We start from the raw sequence: 7,426 nt of genomic DNA, 5'->3' as shown, positions 1-7,426 counted from the left end.
GGTAGACATGATAGGTAATTTGTTGACCATCAAACCTCCTTAACGGAGAAACAGTCTTGGTTTAATCTGATTAAAATCAGATCTTTGATCTGCTCCGACAAATTCGATGTCGCTACATCGAATTTGTCGCAGCGGATCACAGATCTGATTTTAATCAGATTGAGTCTTGGCTTATTATAATGCAAGTTTACTTTTTTTTCTTTTTCCATTATGAGACGACATTAGTGCATGCTCAAATACTGACTATCTTACATTGTGTTTATGAATAAAAAAGAGAAATCCATTATCATGCACGTGCGTGCGACTTAGAAATGTAAATATGAACTTTGATCAAGGTATTTCAACGACCTTGATACTTACAAAAGATGAAGTCATTTTGAAAAAAAGACAGCATGTGTTTAAGCGTTGTTGGAAAAAATATTGTTTATTAATTTAGAATATTGATTCATTATCTTCACACATTAATGTAACCATTTCTAACAAGCACCAAAATACATTAGTGAACGGAAGATATTTTCAAAAGGGCAGTCTTCAACATTGTTTGCTTTTACATTTTTGCCCTGCATGTCAGTGAATCTTAAGCAATTACCAAAACATGAATAAAAAGTGCCAAATGCCGCGCTATATTTACACGACGAACGCATTAGAATTCACATTCCTTCCATGTTACTTTTGTTTTATATAAGGGTCTCTATCTTTTTTGCATATAAGGAGTTCTCAACATCGTTGGTCATGCTTCAATACACGTGCAATAAATATACATCGCAACAGGAAAGCTAATTGCTTATAGAGATCGTTTGCATTGATTTCATAGAGTTCTCGGAATTAATAACCAGGAGAGCTCCATGCTGGCCAACATCAACTTATAGGGTCCTCTCCCCTGTCTTTCTATGTAAAGAGCTTTTAAAGTGTATAATTTTTGTGCATTCATATAATGCATTAATATATACATTGTGCTATTAAAATCCATGTTTTACTGTTGGTTCAGTTCATTTCCACAGAGAAGAAAATTAACATACAAATCCAAATAAACTCTGGCCACACCTTGCGTATTTTATCCACGTTTATAAGTACAGTTCAAATGTATTGATTGTTAAGAAAGGATTGTCTGGAGTATATGTATCATCAAAAGTCAGATTGTAAAAATACTTAACATAACATCACATCATTACCACATCAAACTGGTGAAAAAAATGATAAACATCATTTACTAATAATCAACAATCTTGTTCAATTTTCCCATCAAGACTGTCTCTCTCTCTCTCTCTCTCTCTCTCTCTCTTTCTCTCTCTCATACGAATATATCTCTTATCATAAATTCTAATAAATATGTATCGTTGAAAATCAATATTATTGATGCAAAAAGATAGTTTTAAAAATTCATATCCTGCTTGTGTTCAGAAATTCAGTCAATAGAATCAATAACTTCTTTTGCTTATGTAAAATTTATTGATTATTAATGTTCTGTTTGCTCTCTCTCTCTCTCTCTCTCTCTCTCTCTCTCTCTCTCTCTCTCTCTCTCTCTCTCTCTCTCTCTCTCTCTCAACGCACAGTTTTATTAAAAAAAACTTGAATAGTTAATTTTTTAATTTAACAATGAGAATGGAAAATTTCGCTTCTTTTTAATTGTTCAAGTCAAAAACACAAAGCATGTATGGTATTGCACTAGTTATATATAACTTTTACTCGATAATTCAACCTAATACATGTACTAGTTGTGATTGCATAATGTATATTAAGATTTGAAGATACACTTGCAATACTCGTCCCCATTTACTCCCATTTACATTATACCATAATAATGATAGGCGTAAGAGGTGTCTACTTGAAACTCACTTGTAGCTCAATTGAAAATATTCATGTACATTGTATATTTATCCGCAATTTGTAGAAATAATTTTTATTGGAAAAAGTTATTAGGTTTCAATAGCCAGATAGTACAGACAGAGTGCAGAAAACACCATGCAGCATCTTGAAATGAAACAGGATCTTTTCCGAGAATAGAATTTTTCCTGTGACCCTTGATAATTAGTGAAAAATAAAAGCTTAAGTTTATAAATCTCAGGGAAACCGATATTTTCATTAGCAGCAAATGTTGACATGCATGGGAACAATTTCAGCTTTCCGGAATCCATATCCATATTCACGTCGGTTGGGAATCGTTAACGTTTTCGAGGGGTGCATGTCAATTTCAACTGTTTCCCTCCCAAACAGGCATTATTTATACATTGAAACATACTGAGGGGCAAATAATTATTATCAAATTATTTATTACTACAAATTATCATTTGTAAGAATGTAAACATTTCTTGAACTGGCTTGTTTCTGCCCGAAACTGACCAAAATTGTTAGCAAAAGATATAAATGCAATACATATGAGATTCTACATGTTGTTTTCTATGCAAATTATGCATACAAGAACAGTACAATGCCTTTTTAATCACTTGAAACAGCTGTCGAACTGCACAGCTACAGAGTTATTTTGGAGATTAAAAAAAATCTGAAAAAATATGAAGGGGGTTCATTACTTTCCTGTTCTTGTATGCATACTTTTCAAACAAAAGGACATGTAGAACTTCATATTTATTGCTTTAATATCTTTTGGCAACATTTTTGGCCAGTTCCGTGCAGCCAGTTCATTAAATGGTTACATTCTTATCCTCAAATATACAAGATGGCCGCACACATCCCCCTTAAATTTTCATACTTTTTAAAATTAAAATTAGCAGGTCAAATTTAATAAATAAAGTAAAGGTAAAGTTTTTAAGTGCGAAATTGTACAATTAACTACTAGTATTTAGTCACATGACCTTTGGTCAATAAGTTGGTAACCTCAAAAAGTTGATGTCCTCGTTGAATGATATAGCCGGTACTTTGTGTACACAGTAATTGTTATTTACAATATCTACATGTATCTATTGCTATACGTACAAAATTTGACCACTGTCTCGTCACAACAGGAAGTCACCTCAAGGCACCCGCGCCATGCACTCAATAAGTACACCAGCGCAACATCCTTCTTTCCGGTAGCTGTGATCCAATGATTAATAAGGGCTTGTATGTGTTTTAAACTTTTATGCAAACTGCATCCTAGTCTGGGATTAGATGATTTAATTTACCACTAGCATCCTCCACTGTGGGGAAACATCCTTGTTTACATGTGATTCTTACAAATATTTCATTCATGCATGGCTAGGTCACATAGAACGTCTTGGTGTATAGTAAAAATTAGTAAATAACATAAGATTTATTATGAATTGATAAGGCAAAATGTCCTATGTAAATTTTACTATACATGTATCCTGTTCAGACAATGAATAAAGAAAAAGTGAATTATACGTGTTATTTTATTGTAATATAAATAACACTTTCTTTTAATACAAAAGCTTTCTTTTAATTATTTGTATACAAAGAATATTTATATGTACAATCAATTTAACGATATTTATAATATATACATATGATTTAGTGAATAGCACAACAGATATTTTAAATAAACCATTTTTAATAGCACAAACAATTTTTTAAGAACTGCAAACGACCAATTTTCTAAATTGAACATGATTGAATGAATTACATCATACATGTAGCTAAAATCTTGCGAACTTTTCTTTTTAGGGACATGATCACAATTTGTTGGTCAAATTGTATTTCTCGTTTTTTATTGGGTACAATATTTAGGTAATGCATTAATAATGATCAAGCAAAGTTTGAGTGTCAGTTGTAGAGTTATAAGCAGGATACAGAGCTTGCAGTTCTTTGTTATTTATTAAAACAATTGTTTTTTGTATAGTACATATTTTCAATATAGTAGTAACAGTTCTTTTAAAACATAAATAAGCAGTTCCTAGCGTTTGTCACATTTTTTGGGGGGGGTCTAAATCTGGAATATGTAAACAAAATGTAAACAAAAAACATGACCTGAGATTTGTTTACATAACAAAGAATTGTAAACTCTGTATTTTATAACAGGACGATTGATATAACAATGAAAGGTTGAATATAAGAAATGTCTTATTGAAGCATTGTAACATTAAAAAACGGAAAAAGAAAATTTTGACCAGATTCGATACCATGCCCTATTGCATCGGATTCATATTTTTTCATGCAAAAATAAAATGAGACTTTTTCACAGTCATAGAAAGTAAACATTTTTGGTATCTAAAGCAAGGAATGTAAGGGGAAAAGTACAAAACAAGTGTGTACTTTTGAGTCTCTTAGGTAATTTTAGACAGTCGTCCAACAATTAAATTCTCATCAGTTGGTTACAACCAGGTCTGTAGCAGTTACACAAACCGGAAATATCGTTAAGTTTGATGACGCATTTAGCACAGGTGTTTCCAGGTGTGTGTGACACACGTTGGGGGATAGAAATTAAGCCAAAAGTATGTAGGTCATAGACGGATGTACACAGGAAAATAACACTGCTTGAAATAAAAAAAATATATATTTTACTCAAAGGGGCATGGTCACGATTTTGGTCAAATTCCTTTTTTTCTGTTTTACTATTTGCAATGCTTCTGGAATGCTTTTCTAATGATCAAATGAAATATGAGAGTCAGTCATTGAGTAATAAGCAAGATACTGGGCTCACAGTTCTATGTCATGTAAACAAGGCTCGTGCCCTGTTTATGTTTACATAGGTTCAATTTACCAGTAAAAAAAATTTCAAGCTGATTTGTCTATCTTCTACTTCATTCTAAGCATAAATAAATAGTTCCTAACGGTTAACACATTCATTTTACGTCTAAAACTGGAATTTTCACTTCGACATTCAAAATGAAAACAAAAGCTTTGTTGACATAGCAAAGAATTGTAAGCTCTTTAACTCGCTTATAACTCAACGAATGACACTCAAATTGTGGTTGCCTATTAAAAATGCCTTACTGAAGCATTGTGGATATTAAAGTCGAAAAAAAATTATTGACCAAAATCGTGACCATGCCCCTTTAAGGGGATTCAGTCGATATTGATAGAGTTAGAAAATCCAACTTCTCAGGTCCATTCGTCTTGATTTACTCTAAATTTAAAATTAAGCTTCACATGGTGATTATAATCAATGTTAATTTTTCTCTGTCTTGCACGTATTTATATTGTAATCTTTGGATACATAATAGGGTTTAATTAAGGCAGGTTCTAAAACTTTATTCGCACTTTCCCTAAAAATGTACATTCCACAGCTTATACAAGAATAATTTCCAAAAAATTTTACTTCGTGAATTACCCATATGGCCAACTAAGGTAAATAAGAATACTTATTTAAAATTAAATAGTACACTGAAGCGATAAGTTAAATATAATTTTCAATTTGTAATGGCAAAATACCTTACATGCTATATATGTACGTAATAGTATTTTTTTTTTAATTCATGACAATGGTTTATATGGGATGAAGACAATATCAGTTGATGAACAAAGGTCTACCTGTTCATACTATTAATATTTGTAATCCTGAAAGCGGTATGGCTGTTCATTACTAGTATGACTCGGCACTTGTAGCATTGCTATTCCGTCGCAAAATATCATTAGTCTGTATTACGACAATTAGTTCTTATTTCCGTATCACTGTTAATTTATTATCACGAGAATAACTTCTAATAAATTATTTCTTTTTTAAATTTAGGTTCAGTCAGAGAGAGAGAGAGAGAGAGAGAGAGATATTTATTTCTCCTATTTGAATTGTGTATGATCATACGACCTAAGATCAATTAGATGTGATTTAGTTTGTTTTAAAATAATAAATATATTAAAACGACATAAGACAAATAGTAACGTAGTGAGCAGTATCCTAAAAAAACAACCTTCGATTTGAACTTATCAGTTTTCTTATCAATTGATATTTGCCAATATCCACTGCTGACCCATTGATTCTATCGGTTTTAGACACCACTTATCATATACAAATTTCAATGGTGGGATACATGTAGGCTCGACATTCCATCAGCCATTTTTTTCATGAAAACATTTATAATTAGATAGAGATCTTCAATTATCTCGAATATATTATGTTGTTTTATTTTTTTTTAATCATGGGAATTTAACAATAAATATTTCTGACCATTGTAAAGTGTAATTGCACAACAGAAATACCTGTAGCTTTAAAACGTGATTAACAGATTGGAAAGAAAACCTGAATAAGAATACCTGATCGATGCTAATCAAAGACGCTGTCAAAAGATACAGGAACATCATATGTGTGTTCACATTTCACTTTTGGTTTTTACATTGATGGTTGCTGTTTCACTCTCTACATGTTGCCCCCAACCCTACCCCCGACGCTACGTGCCTGTGTAACTGTGTAACATGTATTTATGATTGAGATTGAGAAGTACTCTGTTGAATGGAACCAGAACAAAAAACTTTATTGCATGCATTTAATTTTGTTGATCTGCTCGTAGATCTAAAATGTACATTCTTGAAGTGTTTTGACAAGAGAGAGCACTCAAAAAATAAAAAAAAAAATTATGTCAAACAATTGCTATCTAAAAAAACATTCGTTTAGTTCAAAATGCAGACGCATTTTATAAGAATTCTTTTTGAAATATCTCTTATAAGATGTCTGCTTAGTCCCAACTTGATTTATGAACGATTCAAGGACTCCAAATGATAAACATTAGATATTAATACATGTGTAAAAGTTTATAGTTAGACAACTTTTGATCGTGGGCTGTAATAGACTAAGAATATCAAAATGTGTCCAAATATAAAATTTTCCTCCGATTTACTTCTGCAATTGATAAATTTATGGGAATCTTTCAACAATATGCATTGACATGGTTTGATATTCAATTGGAATTTGAGTTTATTAAAAAAAATGGATTGCACATATATAAATTTTGCTTTAACTGTATACTACCAAGAAAAGATTGATGCCTAAATCGAAATTTGAAACTAAGTTCTTAATGTATTTTTTTTTAATATTTACATTTGTACGTGCAAGAAAAACATTAACAGTTGTTAAATCATCTTTACAAGTTTCGAGATGTTTAAAACCTATTACTTTGCACCAAATGCAAAAATCAACAAATGTTCAAACGTAGAAACAAATAATTTATATTTAAGATCAAATAAAACTTTAATTAATAAACATTATTAAATAGATTGATTTTAAGGTTGATAAGGAGTTGTTTTAATGTTGATTAATCACAGGCTCGTTGGTCTAGGGGTATGATTCTCGCTTAGGGTGCGAGAGGTCCCGGGTTCAAATCCCGGACGAGCCCTAAATATTTTTGCTTAGTAAGTACATGAGGGTTTGTGGTTGGTTTGGGGTGGGGTGTGGTGGTTGGGGGTCTTACTTAGAAATTGTAGTACAACTCAAAACATATACTTACTTACTTTGCCTAGCCCCCTTTGTTCCTTGTGGAGCAAAGCAAACAGTCGTTTACCATCTTATTTAGTTCCGAACTGTTCTTTTTTCTCATTCCAG

General features: G+C 31.7%; 1 non-coding gene across 1 annotated transcript; it reads left to right on the top strand.

The window, feature by feature from the left end:
* Positions 1 to 7,148: 7,148 nt before the first annotated feature.
* On the top strand, positions 7,149 to 7,220 carry Trnap-agg (transfer RNA proline (anticodon AGG)). The gene has a single exon. It is a non-coding gene; the product is annotated as a tRNA-Pro (tRNA).
* Positions 7,221 to 7,426: the final 206 nt, after the last annotated feature.

The sequence above is a fragment of the Crassostrea angulata genome, chromosome 4, assembly GCF_025612915.1.
Source record: "Crassostrea angulata isolate pt1a10 chromosome 4, ASM2561291v2, whole genome shotgun sequence".
Taxonomy (NCBI): Eukaryota; Metazoa; Mollusca; class Bivalvia; order Ostreida; family Ostreidae; genus Magallana; species Magallana angulata.
Note: the sequence above shows the minus strand (reverse complement) of the source record. Positions and strands in the feature narration are given on the sequence as shown.